This window comes from Dasypus novemcinctus, chromosome 27 (assembly GCF_030445035.2).
Source record: "Dasypus novemcinctus isolate mDasNov1 chromosome 27, mDasNov1.1.hap2, whole genome shotgun sequence".
In the NCBI taxonomy this organism is placed as follows: Eukaryota; Metazoa; Chordata; class Mammalia; order Cingulata; family Dasypodidae; genus Dasypus; species Dasypus novemcinctus.
The window spans coordinates 52,171,898-52,191,007 of NC_080699.1; the positions used below are offsets into that span (position 1 = coordinate 52,171,898).

The 19,110-nt window shown below is 49.5% G+C and overlaps 1 pseudogene; it reads left to right on the top strand.

Moving 5' to 3' along the window:
- Positions 1-18,604: 18,604 nt before the first annotated feature.
- Positions 18,605-18,696, top strand: LOC131276358 (U6 spliceosomal RNA; annotated as a pseudogene).
- Positions 18,697-19,110: the final 414 nt, after the last annotated feature.

The following is a 19,110-nucleotide window of genomic DNA, read 5'->3' on the forward strand; positions in this document are numbered from 1 at the left end:
TTACCTTCTGACACTTTATCTTTAAAGCAGTGGTTAGAATCAGATTCCAAGCCATGGTATTTCATCACATATCATAAGCTAACACAGTCTGCCTGCCAGCCTGTCCCCCCAGCAAGTCCATTAGTCTAAAGTTAACTTGTCACCACTCACCAGCCACAGACTCTGAGCTTTTACCTGGCCATTGAAAATCACAACTTGGTATTTATAGCTCTGGCATTCATATAATTTAATGCAAAAATCTCATCAGACTGCACTTCCAGATTACAGCTTAAATTCTATCTTCTCTTTCTCCCCTCCTCCAATAATTTATGACTAAATAAGCAAAAATTAAACGAACACTTTCAGTTCACATTTCACCTCTCTTCTGCAGAATCATATCAACAAAATAATAATGGTAGAAGTACTAATTTGTTTTCAGTAAATTGTCCAAGTAAAATATTCAGGATTCCAACTAGTGCATCTGAACAGTAGGCTAGGCTACTAAAGGAATGTGTTTTGTAAAGATGCAGAGGCCACCTTAATCAGCATATTAAAGTGGAAGATCATAAAATAAGAAAGTAGTTTTTTGTGCTGCTGAAGTAAAATACCTGGTAATTACCAATATCACAGTGGGGTTGTAGAAGTAAGAAGCAAAGTGTGTTTGATGTGTTATGCATTGCATTGGAAATATTTAGTAAGTATGAAAATTAAGTATATGAAAACTAAGTCCCTCAGTAGGTTGCAGGATCAGACTCCTGCAGCAGCTGGCAATTGCTGGAGAGTGGATGGAGAATATGTTGCAGTTTTGGACTCCTAGAGCAGCTGGCAATTGCTGGAGAGTGGATGGAGACTATGTTGCAGTTTTGGACTCCTGCAGTGGCCAGCAATGGCTAGATATGGCCAGATGTACAAGGGAACATTCAAGTTTTCCATTGGTTTCATTAGTTTATAATAATAACCTGTTGTTGCCTATGTCTCAGAGGATACACACTAGGAAAAATGAGGTCAGTTTCCACTAAGCCAGGGGTTGAAGGTTTCTTTACCCCTGGGAGGAAGCAGCTGCTGAAATGACACAAAGTCACTTGTTCAGGGTCTGTGCCAGGCTAGAGAGGACACAGCTGCTGAGTCCCTAGCAGTGAGCATAGGGCCTAGTCCCCCAGGCAAGTCCCCTTCAGGGAATTGGCCCTCCTGAGCCAAGCTCAGGAACCACAGGCAGACCCACATTGCCCCCTGCTGATGAACTGGCAGAAATCCACCAATGTTGAAAGTGAGAGCACTGCAGCTTATTCTGTCCTCAACTTAAGGTTATCTTGAATTTGTGCATCAGTTAGAATATCAACAGAATAATAATAATGGTAGAGGTCATCATTAGTTTTCTATAAATTGTTCAAGTAAAATATTCAGGATTCCAACTAGTGCATCTGAACAACAGTCTAGGATACTAAAAGTATCATAGGATCAAAATCACTTACTTGATATTTCTGATGCAACAGTGGAGTTCTCATAATTGGGGCTAAATCAGACTTCTTTACAGATACCCGTGGATTCAGTTTTCTCACCTGTCATTTAAACAAAAAGCATTACACCTTAAAAAAAATTCAGAAGAAGGAAAACACTACATACATAAAGATATGTATTACAGGGCTATACACTAAAAAATATAAATTACTTCACTGCGAAACAACTGGGAAGTGAATTAGTAAATCTTGATTCTTTAATAAGATGAAGTACCGGGAGCTGATGTGGCTCAAGCAGTTGAGCAACAGTTTCCCACAAGGAAGGTCCTAGGTTTGATCCCTGGTGCCTCCTAAAAATAAAAAAAAAAAAGGAAACAACAAGTAAATCAACCAAACAAATTAACTCAGGGAGTCACTCTGGTTCAGTGGTTAAGCGCCAGCTTCCCATTTACAAGTTCCCAGGTTCAATCCCTGGCCCCATAACCCAAACAAAACAAAACAGAACAATAATTAAATAAGATAAAGTACCATTTAACCCTTCAAAATCATCATTATCAAGACTGTAAACCACTAGAGGAAAATATTTGTAATATAACATTGAACGAATAAAACAAATTATAAAGTTAACTATATAGCTACAAATACATTGTATTAGGTTAAAATGCATATATATACTCTATTAGTAAAAGAAGAGCTGATGCAAAATAGCAGAAATCGTTTGCTTTTTATGAAGGGTATTTATCTGGGGTCGAAGCTTACAGTTACCAGGTCACAAAAGTGCAGGCTACCTCCCTCACCAAAGTCTATTGCCACATGCTGGAGCGAGATGGCTGCCGACGCCAGCAAGGGGTCAGGCTTCCTGGGCTCCTCTCTTCCTGAGGCTTGCTTCTCTCCAGGTTCAGCGCTGCTTTGCTCTCTCCACAAGGCCAGCTGTAGATTACAAGGCAAATGGCACATCTCTCTTCCCGGGGCCTCTGCCGTATCTGCTTCTCTGTGTGTTTCCTTCCCAGGCTCCAGCTCAAAAACTCCCAGCTCTGTCCTTTGCCATGTCTTTTCTCTGTAAGTCTCTGTATGTGCAGGGATGCAATGTCCTACTGACATGACCCAATCAAAGCCTTAATCATTGTTTAATCAAGTAAGAGAAACCTCTCAATCCAATACAATCTAACATGCCTGGAAGAACAGACCAGGTTACAAACATAAACCAATATCTATTTTTGGAACACATAAACAATATCAAATTGCTACAGAGTCTATGAAAAAGATGCATGTAGGGAGGAAAGTAAGAGCAAAAGGGGCCCCCTCTGGAGGCAGCTGTTTAATAAGAACTGCTCCAATAGTCACAACACCCCTGGGTTGGGGACTGGACCCTTGGTGTGCAGAAGGAGGAGACAGAGTCCCTCCAGGGAAGGGTCATGTGGTCCCCTGAAGGTGGCTGCCTGGGCCTGTTAAGCCGGGATCTGTAATTCTGAAATGAGGCCCCTCGTGTCCTGCCAATCATGCATCCCCATCCATGGCCTTGTAAATGGGATGGGCCATGCCATAAAAGGTTGGATAAAGCTGCCCAGTACTTTGGAGGACAGGGGTCTCTGTGTAAGAAAACTGTCCATGATTCAGTGTCAAAGGAGGCCTCCTCAGGTTGGAGATAGATTCTGAGTCTCTTGTCTGCATGCTCAAAAATGCTATGTGCATTGCATCATCCCAATCTTTCTAAGTAAAATTGGACTTACAGCTGAGAGTCTTTTGAAGACTCCATGCCCCTCTCCTATCAACTTAGGTATTTATGACAGTAGGAAAAGGTCCATTTGTGTATGGTGGGTATTACTGCCTAGGCAGATGCCCACTGGCCAACAACTGGGAGCCGGGAAGCCTGCCCTGCAGGGCTGACCTTGCAGCAGAAGCCTGAAGAGTGGGTGGGAGTGAGGCAGGCAGAGTGGGAGAGCACCCCAAGGAGAGGACACGGCCTGGGTAGGACCTGGGGCTACCGCGCTGGTCTTTCCTTCCCTCTTATCCTTAGAGAGCAAGTGAAAAAGGGAATTATTAAAATTCCCATGACCCTGCCCCGCCCCCCAGATGGCCTTAGATCCGCCCTCCATCAAGCAGAGATTCTGCCCCGCCATTCCAGCAGCTGTTTGCGCTTGACAAAATGCCCAGTGGTATTGTTCGATCCTTACAACCACCTGGAGGGAGCAGGTGTCCGGCCCCTGTACAGAGGGGAAACTGAGGCAGGGGGTGGTGTGCCTTCCTGGGCCACACAGTAGGTGTGCCTCTCCTCGTCCGGGCAGCCTCCCCCACCCCCGTGCAAGATGCACGTCCCAGCGCCTTGGCTCTGGGTGGCTGGGGGGTCACGTGACACATCCAGGTAAAGCGCTGAGCAGGTGGAGCTCAAGGCCGGGGCTGCCGTCGTGAAGACGACGACGAAGCGCCTTCCCGGGAAGCCCGAACGGGGTTTGAGTCCTCCCTCCCCCGAGAACCTGCAGCCCCGCGGAGAAGGGGCGTCCTGCGGAAAGGGGCCCCGGGAGCGGGGACGGGGCTGCGCCGGGACAGCAGCTGGACCCCCGGCGACAGGCAGCGGTGAGCCCGGGGTCGGGGTGAGGGGGCTCTGCGGAGGGACATGGTGGGCGCGGGGGCAGGAGGAGACGGGGAGCCCCGGGATGAGGTCCAGGGGGGCCCAGGCGGCCCAGCGTGAGGAACGCCGCCAGCGCGGGGAGCAGGCGCTTCAGATTGTTTCCATTCTAACACCTTTTTTTTAAAAATGTACTGGATGCATATCACTTAACACTTTACTTTTTAAATAATTTCAAACTTACGTACTGTGGCAAAAACAATACAACCCCCACACACACACAGAGGACTCCAACATACCCCCACCCGCTTTCAGCATTTTCCCGCCTTTGCTGCAGCAGACTCCTCTTTACAGCAGCGTTTACCTGGAATTCGCTTCCCCCTAAATTTAATGACGCACCGTGCAGGAAAGGTGGGTACACACGCGCGGTGGGAAATGAAAGCCCCCATCATCTGTAACTCACCACCCCCGGCAGCCTGGTCATCCTGTGAGTCTCTTTTTCCCGTCTTGAAAAGAAAAGAAAAAAATTCACCCCCGAAGGGGCAAAAAAAATTCCAAGTGCCTGAGAGATGACTGCACGGGGACGTCCCGTGGCTGGGGAGGTCCAGGCAGGCTTCTGGAGAGAAGGTGGGGTTCAGGATGGACCTCAGGGAGTGTGGGAAAGGGCGACGTTTAATTTCCACAAAGCGGAAGCTGGAGCTGCTCTGTGCTGAGGAGGGAGGGAACGGGCTTCCGGCGGCTTTGGCGCGCAGGGAATTTGAAAAGTGGCGCCAAAATGAGGGGGCCAATGGTGAGTGTCAGGGGCGGGGCCAGTGGTGAGAAGGGCCAATGGTGAGAAGGGGCGGGGCCAACAGTGAAGACGGCGCCAAATTGGAAAAGCCGCCAGCAGTGGAGGCGGCGCCGAGGCCCAGCCCGCGCGTGTGGAGAGGCGGGAGCAGGGACTGGCGCGGGTCGCGGAGCTTAGTTAGACCACGCGGAGAGGCTGGGACCCCTGAAGGGCCCAGTCAGTGGGGCCCAGGGAGGGCCCTGCGTGCTAGCTGGGGGTATAAGCCTCAGCATTCTTGCTGTTTTGCGTCGGTCATTTTACCCAGGTCTGCGCGCGTTCTTGCAAGATGGTTAATTAAGTCTTTTCTCCTCCACACTCGGGGGAGCCTTAGTTTTGTTACAGGTGCGGCTTCCTTTTTAACAGGAGGGGCAGGGGTTGAAAAGAGCACAGGAACAGAGACGGGATTCCGGCCAAGGGGGCCACGCCAAGCTGGGAAAGGAGCTAATAAAGGGGCTGCCGAGCGCACCCCGCGGCCAGCCCTGCTCCCGCCCACAGCCCTCGCCCGCGCTTCATCCCCCAACGACCCGCGGGGAACACGGAGTGGCCTCACTCAGCACGGGTCCCCGAGCCCACCCACCCCGCACTGCTGTGAGGGGCTGAGGCTCCCACCCAGGGCCGGGGGGACGGCGGGTCCCCGGAAACGCCAGCTGGTTGTGGGGGGTGCCAGCCGCGCCCAGCGCCCACCCGGGGGTCCTCGCGGGGCAGAAGGCGCTTAGAAGCCGCGCACAGCGGGGGGAAAGGGAAGAGGAAGGGGGCGGGCGGGCGCCTCGCGGGGCTGGCCCCGAGCTGCGCGGGCCTCACCAGGGCGCCCCAGGCCTGACACCCTCCGCTGCCTCTGAGGGGCCCTCGGGCACGCGCCTGCCGGCCTCGAGGAGGTCACCAGGCCCTGACTGCTGGTGGCCCAGCCCAAGCCCCTCCCCTGCTACCCGGTTAGGGAGGTGGGGAAGGGCAAAGCCAGGCGAGGAAACCAGCGACGACAATGTATTTAAACCTCTCCCGTGGGCGCGCGCCTGCCGGCTCCTGAAGCGCTCGCGCTCCCGTCAGCAGCGTGGGGAGCAAGCCCACCTGGCCTTCCCGTCCCCAGTCCACTCATTCCTGGCAGTGCTCAAGCCTGGGCTTCCTCATCTGTAAAATGAAAGCAGGCAGCGGATGTGGCTTGACCGGTTGAGCGCCTGCCTCCCATGTACCAGGTCCTGAGTTCAATCTCAGGCACCTCCTAAAAACAATCAACTCGGGGGAGCTGGTGTAGCTCAGTGGCTGAGCGCCGGCTTCCCACATTCGAGGTATGAGGTCAATTCCTGACCCCAGTACCTCAAAAAAAAACAGTAACCCCACCCTTCTTGTCCAAGTTCAGTGCCCCATCAACCTGTTGCCACCTTCCTGCTGGCCCTTTCCTTCCTGGTACCTCCCCACCCCCTTCTCCAGAGGGTACCGCCTCTGCGCTGCGCCAGGCACCCGGGCCTCTGCCAGCTGGGAGTTGAGTCAGACCTGGATCCACCACTGCACAGCCGCCCGCTGAGCTCGGACAGCCAGAGGCTCCTTGTCTCGGCTCCCATCCAGTGTGCACCAGGCCCAGGGGACAGCCGGGGGAGGGGGAGGAGGCGGGCGGAGGGAGGCCCAAGGCCATTGTGCTCTGGGACGCCAGGCCAGGGCAGGGGCTCTGCCAGCAGAAGACTGACCTCCAACAATGACGTTTCTCCCTGGGTGTTCCAGAAGGCATCGGCCGCCTTCTAATTCAAACCAGCAGGAGGAGGCGCCATAGGCTGAGTCTCAAAAAGTAGACAAGAGCCCCCTAGAAGGGGCTCTGGCCAGGGGCCCCCTCCCCTGCCTCCTGAGCCAGGCCCGGGCGCATCCCCCATGGGGCACAGCACCCCCGACCCCTCGATCCCTGGCCCTGCGCGGGCTGTGGAGCCTGCGGTCATCATGGGAGCTCTGGTTTTAGCTGCGCTTATGAGCACCCTCTGAATGCCAGCGTCTGTGCTAAGAACTGCATGTTCACCACCTCTCAAAACCACTCACTCTTTTTTTTTTTTTCTCCCTTAAACTTTTTATTTTCACATAATTTCAAACTAACAAGACAGTTGCAAAAATAATACAAAACCAACCCAAAGAACTCCAATTTGCCCCTTCCCCCCACCCCATATCCAGAGCCACAATTTTAACATTTTGTTTCATTCACTTTATTGGTCTATTTAGCTATCTATCATCAGTCCAAATATCTGTTTATTTTCTAAATATTTGAGAGGTTGTTACATCGTGTTTCCTGAACACATAACACTCCTATGTACCTTTCCTAGGAGCAGGATTATGTAACCACTTTAAGTCCAGATTTATCAAGTTCAAGAACTTTAGCATCAATATAAAACTTCCAGTCTATATTCCAATATTTTCGTATGTCCTTTAGGGCCTTTTCTCCTTCATTATTTCAACCACCTCTTCTTTTTTTAAAAAACTATAGTTTCATTAGAGAAGTTGTACACTTACAAAGCAATCATACACATGTGCGGAATTCCCATACAAGACCCCTCCACCAACACACTACATTGCTGTGGAATATTTGTTACAGATTATGAGATAACATCAGACTATCACCTCCAACTATGGTCTATGGCATACACTTGGCATATTTTTCCCTACCCCCCTATTGTTAACTCAGTACATCTTTGACATTGATGCAAGAATATTACAGAATTGCTGTTAACTATAGTCTATAGGTTACATTAATTGTATTTTCCCACTGCTTCTCCACATTCCCACCATCTTGCAATAGTGGTGTACATTTGTTCTAGTTCATAGAAGGACATTCTTATATTTGTACTATTAACCACTATTATCCACCTCTGTGTTCAGTATATTATTCAGTCCCTAGATTATTCTCTAGCTTTCTTTCAATTGACATTTACATCCCCAGTTACCCTTTTTAGCCACAACCCCATTTACAAACCAGCTGTGTTATTAGTTCTACTCACTATAATGTGTTACCATCAACTCTATCCATTTCCACACTTTTACAGTCAAGTTAATTAAAACTTCTACATATATTAAGCATCAGTACACCTTCTCAGCCCTCCTCTTACCTCCTAATAACCTGTACTCTAGGGTTTAACTCCATGCATTTACTCTTCGTATTTAGTTCATATTAGCAAGACCACATGATATTTGTCCTTTTGTGTCTGGCTTATTTCACTCAGCATAATGTCTTCAAGATTCCCCCATGTTATCACATGTGTCCCAATTTCATTTCTTCTTATAGCAGCATAGTATTCCATTGTATGTATATACGACATTTTGTTTATCCATTCACCAGTTGGACACTTGTCAACCACCTACTCTTTCTTGTTTTTATTTGTTGTTGCTTTTGTTTTTCTTAAACCACCTACCCTTACTGCATGCCACAGGAGAGAACGATGGGGCTGAGCAGTGTGATAAGACCTTGCCCCAAGTGCCCTGAGCAGGGCTGGAAGAACTTGGCTTTCAGCCCTGCATCTGCCTCGGGGCTCGTGCTTCCCCCACCAGGTTTCACTTTCCAGTAAATGGAAAGTTTAAGGCTCGCCACACGCCACCCACTAGGATGACTACAATGAAGACTGATGATGAGCATTGGCAAGGAAGGGGAGAACCTGGAAGCCTGATGCACTGCCGGTGGGAATGTGAAGTGGTGCAGCTGCTTTGGAAGACAGTTTGGTGGTTCCTCAAACAATTCAGCACAGAGTTACCACACACGCCAGCAATTCACTCCTCTATCTACCCAAGAGAAATGAGACTATTTGTCCATACAAAACAAATGCTCCTAGCAGCCTCAGTCACAATAGTCAAGAGGTAGAAACAACACAAATGTACATCAACTGATGATGGATAAACAAAACGTGATATAGGCATATGATGGAATATTATTTGACCATAAAAAGGAATGAAGAACTGATACATGCCATGACGTGGGTGGAAAACATTATATCAGGTGAAAGGAATCAGACACAAAAGGGCAAATATTGTATGATTCCATTGTTATGAAAATCCAGAATAGGGAAATCCACAGACACAAAAAGTAGATTTGTGACTGCCAGGGACTAGGGGAAGTTGGGAGAGTAAGGGGGTGATAGCTAATGGGCACAGAGTTTCTTTCTGAGGTGATGAACATGTTCTGAATCTGTGATAAATATATGAAAACTGTTAAATTGTAAACTTTAAATGGAAGAATTGTATGGTAGGTGAATTTTAGCTCAATAAGGCTGTTAAAAAATTAAAAGTTTTAAGATTCAGCCTTTACAAAGACAAATGAGTTTATATAAATACAGGTCTTCAAAAAAGAGTCAGGAGGTCATCAGAGGGGTGGCACTTATGCACACTTCAGCAGGACACTAGAGACAGCCAAAGTAGATGCAACCCCAGGTACTGGTTCGCCCAAGGGCTATGGAGACCCACAGGTTCTATGGTCATGGCAGATGGCTCTGGAGTTCAGCGCCGTGTCAGTCGACCCTACTTTGGAATTTGTGTTCCTGAATGTTATGGAGTTGGACTCAGATGTGAACTTTCTACACATGCCTCTTCTGTTACTTTTACTGAACCTGTGGTTGGTGCTAGGGTTGGTGTATACTCATGAGACTTGAACCTCTGGACTGGCCATGTGACACCTGGGCCCTGAGCCTCAGCAGAGTTGCAACTCCTACTCTCTGGTTTGTTGGACTTATCGAGGTCAGCTAAAATGGAGGTAAAAATGGTCAACCACCACACCAGGGAACCGAGAGTGCCTACAACTGCAAGCAGGAGAATTGCATCTACCATCCATGTGGAATCTAAGCCCCCTCTCAATATGGAGGTGGAGTGAACATCACCAGTGCAGGGTCCACAGGATGGAGGAATAAAATATTCCTCATTAAAATATTCCTCATTAGAGTGGACTCACTGATATTCTACTATGGAACTATTTTGATTAGTAATGGAAGAAATTATAGCATTGATGTGGAGACAGTGGCCACGGTAGTTGCTGAGGGCAGGGAGAGGGAGGAAGAGATGTGATGTGGGGGCATTTTCAGGACTTGGAGTTGTCCTAAATAATATTGCAGGGACAGATTCTGGACATTGTATTTCCTGCCATGACCCTCTGAATGGACTGGGGGAAAGTGTAAACTACAATGTAAACTATTATCTATGTGGTGCAGCAGTGCTCCAAATTGTATTCACCAAATTAAATGAATGTGCCACAATGATGAAAGAGGTTGTAGATATGGGAGGAGTGGGGTGGGGAGGTGGGGGTAGATGGGAACCTCATATATTTTAATGTAACATTTTTTGTGATCTATGTATCCTCAAAAAATACAATTAGAAAAATGATGGGGGTGGGGGTGGGGAGTGGGGTATATGGGAACCTCTTGTGTTTTTTAATGTAACATTTTGTGTGATCTATTAAGTTTTTAAAGAGATAATTAAAACATAAAATAAAAATTTAAAAAAAGGCTCAGGCTTTAAGGAGCTCACAAGTCAGGGAGGGACAAGAAGCAGATATGCCCCAGGAGAGTGATGAGGGCCACAGCACCAGCAAGCACAGGTGGAGGGGAGAGGTGGCCTGGGGATTAGGGCTGGCTGAGGACAAGTGCCTGAGTCCTGGTGTGAAAATAACAAGTTTTCCACCAGAGGCCACACTGGTCTAGTAATTTAGGAAGAGAGGGGTGCATCTCTCAGCTTAGGGAGTGGGGTCAAATGGAGAGGCAATCCTGGAAGGCTTCCTGGAGCAGGTGATACTGGGCCAAGTGTTGAAGAATGAATCAGGCAGAAAAGTGAGGGGCAGAAAAAGACGTCACAGAGAGGGCAAAGGCACACTCAGGGAATGTGCTGAGGGGCTGAGGGGCTGGGTGGGAGCTGGCGGGAGGCTGAGAGGGACCTTTGGAGGGATGGGGGCTCCTACCCCTTCCGGTCTGGCACTACCCCTCCTCTGTTCCCCAATGTGGGCCTTGGTTTCAACAGCAACAGCAAAAGCCTTCCATCTCAGAGGCTGCAAGTCTCTGACTCAGCCACTAAAATGAGGCTGATATTGAGCGATGAGGACAAACAAGCGACAGGGAGCAAGTACCGGGGTGCCCATGGCAGGAAACGAGACCTCTCAGATGCTAGGTACCCACGGGCCACATCCCACCACCCCAGGAAACATCGGCGCCTGAGAGAAATTGAAACAGGAACCCAGGTGACTTTCCCTGGGCAGATTCCAAGGAAGAAGAGAAGGTGGCATCAAGAGGGGCCACCCCACCAGCTTTGCACCCACCAGCCACCGATCAAAAGAGCAGGCAGGTGAGAGAAGCAGGTGCCCGGGCGTGGGCCCCGTCGCCCTGCTCCATGTGCCCTCGCCCACCCACCAGTCAGCTTCAAGTCAGCTGAACTGTGGGCCTCTGGCCCCCCCGTGGCCCTCAGACTTCCCAGCACAGCCACTTTCCTCCCCTTCCCGCCACTACCTCCCTGGGTCGCTGAGGCCCTGGCATTTATGCATCCTGAATTTGGAGCCAGACAATCCGGGTTCAGCTTCTGGCCTTGTGGTGATTTAACTGTGGGCTCGGAGCCTCAGTTTGCTCCCCTGTAAAATGGGCATCGGGCTTGCTGCTCTCTCTTTCTATTCCCAGCAAATTGGAAGACAATGTGTCATAGGTGACAATGAGGATCAGTGCAGAATTGCTTCAATGTGGAAACCCTTGGTGGCAAAGCAGATCTGAGGGAAGGGCGAATGTGGGCACGATGAGGTCAATCCCTCTACTGTTGTTTTTCACATTTTTATTGCAGTGAAATATACACATCACAAAATTCCCATTTTTACCACTTTCCTGTGGCTTTAATTACCCTCTCAACACTGTGTTCTCATCCCCAGCATCCGTCACCAGCACTTACCCATCTCCCCAAGTGGAATCTCTGCGCCCATTCAACAATCACTCCCCATTCCCCCTTCCCAGTCCCTGGTAACCCCTGATAGGCTTTCTGTTTCTAGGAATTTGCTCATTTCTTATAAGTGAAGTCACACGATACTTGTCCTTTTGTGTCTGGCCTATTTCACTCAGCATAATGTCTGCCAGGTTCTTCATCCTGTTCTGTGAATCAGAACTGCATTCCTTTTCACGGCAGGCTACTATTCTATTGTATGTCTATGCCACATCTTCTTTGTCTGCTCCTCCCTCTACTGACTGGTGCTGGTTCCCCCATGCTCTTTGGTGCAGCATTTTCACCTTTAAAAGCATCTTCATGTCTGTCTTTACCCCCATCTGACAGGAGACAAAGCTGAGGTCAAAGCAGTGGTGTGACTGAGAGCACCCCACACAGGGGGTGTCGGGTGCCTCTGGGCCTGGGCCCCTGACGCTGAGCTGGGGTGACAGGACCCTGGTGCTTTTCACACAGCAGCCCCGACCCAAGGCAGGAGGCCACACCACCACCCAACTCCAACTTCCAGGCCCCTGGAGGGTGCGCAGCCTGCAGCGGGGGAGAGTCACAAGCATGTCCTCAGGTAGCTTAAGGCCCCTCATGTGGAAGGGGAGTTAGGCGAGTTCTAGGTAGTCCCAAGGCAGAAGCAGGACAAGTGCTGGGGAGTTATAGAACAGAGAAGAGATTTCAGCTCATTGTGAAAGAAGCATTCCAAATACACTGACCTGGATAGAGACGGAGAAGGCCACCTGAGGGGTAGTGAGCTCCCTGCTACTGGAGGCGATCAAGTGCAGGCCAATCAGTTGGCTGAAGCAGTTCAGAGTGGAGCAAATTCTGTGGTAGAGGTTCACCTAGAGCAGGACTCCTCAATCTTGATACTGTTGACCTTGGAGCAGATAATTCTTTGTTTTTTAAAAATTGTGATAACATATATATAATATAAAATTGGCCATTTTAACATTTTGAGCATACTATTCAGTGCATTGATTACATTCAGTGTGCTACCATCACCGCCATCCCTTACCAAAACTTTTTCATCCTGCAACCAGCAACTCTGCACCATTGAATAATAACCCCAATTCCCCTGCTCTCTGTTTCTATATATTTGCTTATTCTAGATATTTCACATAAGTGGGACCATACAATATTTGTCCCTCTGTGTCTGGCTTATTTCACTCAACATGACATCTCCAAGGCTCATCCATGTTGTCACAGGTGTCAGGACATCACCCTCTTTATGGCTGCCTAATATCCCATTGTGTGCCTGTGCCACATTTCTTTGTCCACTCACCTGTCGATGGATGCATTTGGCGCTGTGCATACTCCGCTGTGAGCCCTGGTGCACGAGTGGCTGGGTGATAGCTTGCTGCGGGCTCTCCTGAGCATTGTAGCATATTAGGAGCATCCCTGACCTCTACCCACTAGAGGCCAGTAGCAGGTCCCACCATCCCCTCTGTGACAACCAGAGTCCCCAGACCCTGCTCCATGTGCCCAGGGAAGCAAAGTAGGCCTCGTTGGAAAACTGGCCTAAAAGACCTTAATGACTTTTAAGTAAGATTCCATCATACTCCACGTGTAACCACAAGAACCATTATCAGGAAGCAGATGTGGCTCAAGCAAGCACCTGGGCTCCTGCCTACCACACAGGAGGGCCCGGGTTCAGTTCCTATGCCTCCCAAAGAAATCGAGCAAGAGAGCGAGCTGACAGGACAGGCTGGTGCAGTGAAGTGATGCAAGGAGGAAAATAAGTGAGAGACACAACAAAGCAGGCACTGAGGTAGCTCAAGCAATTAGGTGCCTCCCTCCCACATGGGAGGTCCCGGGTTCAGTTCCAGTGCCTCCAAAAAGAAGATGAACACACAACAAATAGACACAGAAAGTGCAAACAACCCAGGGGGTGGGAGGTTGTGGAGTAAAGAAATAAATAATAAATCTTAAAAAGAAAAAGAACCACTGTCATTTTTGGAGCCCCTCGTGGCCTGTGCCATGCCAGGAGTCTTATACGCATCACCTCGTGGAATGTCACAGCTGCCTCAGTGGTCCCTCTCCTTGCACCATTCTTCCCCCACCCCCTGCCTGGCTTAATCTGTCCTCTTATGTCCCAATGACGTATCACCCCCTCCTCCTGGAGGCCCACCTGCCCCATCACGTTCACAACCCCCTTCTTCCCTGAAGAGTGCGGCGCTCATGTGAGTCTCCATCTGACACCGTCTTCCCACAGACAGCAACTCCTGGAGGCACCTGGCTGGCTCATCTCTGGTCCCCAGGAGCAGGGTCTCAGGGGAGTGAGGCGGAGACACCGCTCGGTGGCACTGACGGACCAGCCATGGTGCCCAGGCAGCCTGCCCCTGCGGCCTGAGCAGAGCTGCTACCCCGGGCAGCCAGCCAGCCCCTCGGACCACCCCTTCTGCAGACAAGGCCCGCCGGGCCCCTGCTCCCCAGCTCCTCCACGCAGAAGGCAGCCACGTCCAGGGAGCAGGAGGAAAGGGCCTGGAGAGCACAGGCCACTCCCCAGGCCCCAGAACCCACGCCGGGCCCTCTCGTCCAAGCTGGAGGATGTCACTCGGGAGCCCACTCAGGGCCTGGTGGGATGTGGTCAGGGTTGAGGGCGTCCTGGGCAAGTGGGTGTCATGGCACAGCATGGGGAGACCCCCACACCTGGTGGTCTACCCCCATCCTGGGGGTGCCTCTGCCCACCCTCTCCTCCTCTCAGGGCCTCAGAGCTTTCCTTTGTAAAGTGAGGAAGATTTGAATGTGAACATCAGTGCTTTTCACGCTTTCACTGGCATTTTAATTTTGATTTTAGCAAAAGAACCTCTCCCCCTTATTAAAGGAAAATCTCATGTGCTATCCCAACCTGCAGAACACCGATGTGCAAAAGCTTCTTTTTTTTTTTTAAAGATTTATTTATTTATTTAATTTCCCCCCCTCCCCTGGTTGTCTGTTCTTGGTGTCTATTTGCTGCGTCTTGTTTCTTTGTCCGCTTCTGTCATCGTCAGTGGCACAGGAAGTGTGGGCGGCGCCATTCCTTGGGCAGGCTGCTCTTTTCTTTTTCACGCTGGGTGGCTTTCCTCACGGGCACACTCCTTGCGCGTGGGGCTCCCCCACGCGGGGGACACCCTTGTGTGGCACGGCACTCCTTGCACGCATCAGCACTGCGCATGGCCAGCTCCACACGGGTCAAGGAGGCCTGGGGTTTGAACCGCAGACCTCCCCAGTAATGGGGATTGAACCTGGAACCTCATATTTGGGAAGCAGGCATTCAACCACTGAGCAACAACCACTCCCCAAAATATTCTTTTTTTAGGTGTTACAGGGGATTGAACAGAGGACTTTATCCATGTGAAGCAGGAGCTCAACCACTGAGCTACACCCACTCCCCATAATGTTCTTTTTTTAGGTGGTACCAGGGATTGAACCCAGGACCTCATACACGTGTAAAGGAGATGCTCAACCACTGAGCTACAACCACTCCCATTTTCTCATGTTTACAGATTGAGAAATTGAGCCTCACCACTGAGGAAAGTAACTGGCAGTTCCTCAGAAAGGTGTCTAAGAATTATATGACCTAGCAGTCCCATTCGTAGGTATAAACCCAAAATAATTGAAACCGAGGACTCAAACAGATATTTCTACCCCAATGTTCATCATGGCACTATTCACAAGAGGCAACAGGTGAAAGCAACTCAAGTGTCTATCAACAGATGAATAAACAAAATGTGGTATATCCACACAATGGAATATTATTCAGCCATTAAAAGGAATAAAGTTCTGAGGCATGCTATAACATGGATGAGCTTTTTTGAGTAAAATGGGCTAGACACAAAAGGAGAGGTAGCATATGATTCCATTTAAATGAAATAACTAGAATATGCAAATCCATAGACAAAGTAGAGTAAAGGTTCCTAGGGGCTGTGGAGAGGGAAGTGGGGCGTTATGGCTACATGGGGCAGGACTCGGGATGATGGAAAAGTTCTGGAAATGGATGGTGGTGATGGTAGGACAAATGTAAATGTAATTAATGCCACTGAATTGTACACACAAGAGTAGATAAAATGCTAAATTATCTGCTATATATGTTACCACAATAAAAAATGTTTAAACAATAACCAAAAAAGAAAGTAACTGAGGCTCAGAGCCCTGGAGTCCCCAGCAAGTGGCTGAACCGGAGTCATTGCCTTCCCCACTAGAGGCCTCGAGTGGCCGTGAGCAAATCAATCTATTCTGGGAGCTTGGTCCCCGAATCTGGAAACCGCGGGTGTGTGGCTGGAGCATGCCTTCATGCCGACACACATGTGCCGACCCCACATGGGCATGGGGTCAGGTTAGACACCAGAAATAGAGAAATGAATAAGGCCCTGCTTGTCTGGGAACCTGGTGTGATGGGCACAGAACAGTGTGACAAGTGCCACGTCAGAGCTAACTCTGCCAGGCCGTGGGTGGGAGGCTTTGGAGAAGGTTTCATCTAGAAGAGAAGGCCTGAGCCAATCTGGAGATTGCATAGTCAAGTGGTAGAGAGAGGTGGAGGGAAAAGCATTTCCTCCTGAGGGAACAGCCTGTGCTAAGAAGGAGAGGCATGAGGCCAATCTTGAAGAATTCCTCCAACTCTAACTCTTCAGTACTGGAGGATCACCATTAAGAGATGAAGAGGGGAGAAAGGGTGGGTATCTGGGGGTCAGTATCCCAGGTTCCAGGCTTCAGGGAGCCCATAGGAACCTTTCTAATATGAGAGTTTCTGAGTCAGTTCTTACTAGAGCCAAGAGAGCCCGTTAGGGATCTACCATCCAACAGACTCATTCTACAGTTGAGAACACTGAGGCAGGACCAGCCTCTTGCCCAAAGCCAGTCAGGCAATGTCAGAGCTGGACTGGGACCTGGTCTCCCCAGAGGTCCCAGGAGCCTGGCCCTGAGGCCACCGTCAGGGCATGAAGCATATTTCTTAGAATGTGCTGGACATTGTTCTGAGTTTCCTATCTCTCAACTCAGGGTAACCCTGTTCTACAGATGAGGCAGAGAGGCAGAGAGAGGTTCAGGAACTTGCCAAGGTCACACAGCCAGTCCCTGGGGACTCTGTGTCCTCTAGAATCCAGAACAGTCCTGAGTGCCTATTGTGAAAAACGACAGTGGGGATGGTCTTCTTTGGGGCTCAAGGCCAACTGGATAGAGCGGGGATTTACAGTCCAGCTGGGGAGACAGACACATAAAAGATCATTTCCTTGAGTGTGGGGAGAGGTCAGCCTGGGGCTGTAGGGAGAATTCCACAGGAAAGCTTCTTGGCTGAACCTCTAAGGAGGAATAAAAGTATCCAGAGGAAGAAGGGAAGGACGCTTAGGCACGGGGCCTGAGTGCACAGAACTGAGGGAACAGAAAGGAGCCTGGTCTACTGGGAACTGCACATGGGTCAGACTTTTGTCAGAGCAGACAGCAGGAAGTGGTGGGGTGTGAGGCTGAGAGGGGTTCAGGGGCCAGACTGAGGCTTTGGACCCTCTCCTGTGGGTACGGGGAGCCATGGAGGGCTTTAAGCAGGAGCTTCATGGGCAGGTTTTTGTTTTAAAAATGTCCCCCTGGCCCCACCCTCGACTCGGGCCTTGGGCCAGGCTTGGTGAGGCTGGGATAGGAGCGGACCTCTCTGCAAAACTCTCCTTCTGAGGGCTCCCTTGCTGTGTCCAGGTCCCAGCCTTTCTTGGCAGTTATGAGATGAAGCTGAGATTCGGAACAGGAAGAGCTGTGCTTGGTCGATCCCCTCCCGCCCCTTCTGTTCAAGTCTCTCAGGGAAGAGAAAAGGTCTTCAACAGAATTTAGCCCAGAGCAAGCCTTTGTGTGGATGAGACAAGTAGTTGCCTGTGGGAAAGAGAACTAATGGGACACTAAGGGAAGTTTTGAGTCAGTGTTTCCCCAGTACACAGCCCTGGAAGAGTCTGCTGGAGAAGGATCCATGACCCCTTATGCACTGCATCCCCACCAAACTATATTAAAGGCTCTGAGAAATCCTGCAATGGAAAACATCTTTTATGTTTTGTTTCACCCAGTGTTCTCCAAACCTTTTTATTTTTTTAGGAGGTACCAGGGATTAAACCCATAACCTTGTCCATGGGAAGCAGGCTGAGCTACATCTGTTTTCCTCTCCTCTCCAAACCTTTTTTTTTTTTTTAAGATTTATTTATTTCTGCCCACCTTGTTTGTGGACCCTGCTCATTATATGCTTTCTTTGTCTGCTCATCTTCTTTTTAGGAGGCACTGGGAACCAAACCCAGGAACTCCCATGTAGGAGGAAGGTGCCCAATTGCTTGAGCTCCCTCCCCTTCCTGCTTGCTGTCTCTTGTTGAGTTTCCTTGTTGTCTCTCTCATTTTGTCATTGTTGCATCATCTTGTCATGTCAGCTCACTCTGCCACCCTGTCGTGTCAGCTTGCTGTCTTGCTTGTCATCTTTAGGAGACCCTGGAACTAAGCCCAGGAACTCCCATATGGAGGTGGGGGCCCAACTGCTTGAGCCACATCCGCTTCCCTCTCCAAACCACTTTGATGTGAAGTCCTTTTTCTCTCTGAACACCAATGAACTTCCCTAGAAACTGGAGAGCAGCAGAACCCACTGGTCAGCGCTGGTATAGAAGAAAGAGCAACAGACCAGGAGTCAGAGGCTGGGGCAGGTAAAGTTCCCAACAGGGCACTCACTACGTCTCTGAGCCTCAGTTTCCTCCTGTTTCCTCCTGTTTGGCCATTGTCTTGTACATAATGTATGAACACACTGCCTCCCTGTAAAAGGACTGGGGAGCTTGTGTTTCCATCTTGGGGTAGCTAGTATGGGGCACAGGGCCTGGCACTGAATGATTGAGTGAATAAATGAATATATGAATGAGTGAAAGCCTAAAATGAAACTCAGCATTGCTTCAGCAGCACACCTACTAAAATTGGAATGATAAGTGTGGTCCCTGTGCAAGGATGATACACAAATTCATGAAGTCTTCCATATTTTTTTACAAAGTCCAGCATCCTGTCTTGATAAGAACACTTCAAAAGATAGGATTACAAGGAAACTTCCTCAAGACGATAAAACCCCCAGATATTGGTTCCTGTGAGGGCTAAAGAGACCCATGGGAGTTATGGTCATGGCCGATGGGGTTAACTACCAGGGCAGATGGCCCCTCTTTGGAAATGGTGTTTATGTGTGATGAATCTGGACTCAGATGGGATCTCCCTTCATAAGACTTTCATGCTAATGTGCTGGAGGTGCAGTTAATGTTGGGGTTTAAGATATATTTAGGGGATTTGAATCTCTGGACTGACAATGTGATAGCCAGGTCCTGAGCCTCAACAGACTCCAGCACCTACAATCTGATCTATTGGACTTACCACACTCAGCTAAGATGGAGTTGAAGAAGGCCAACCAC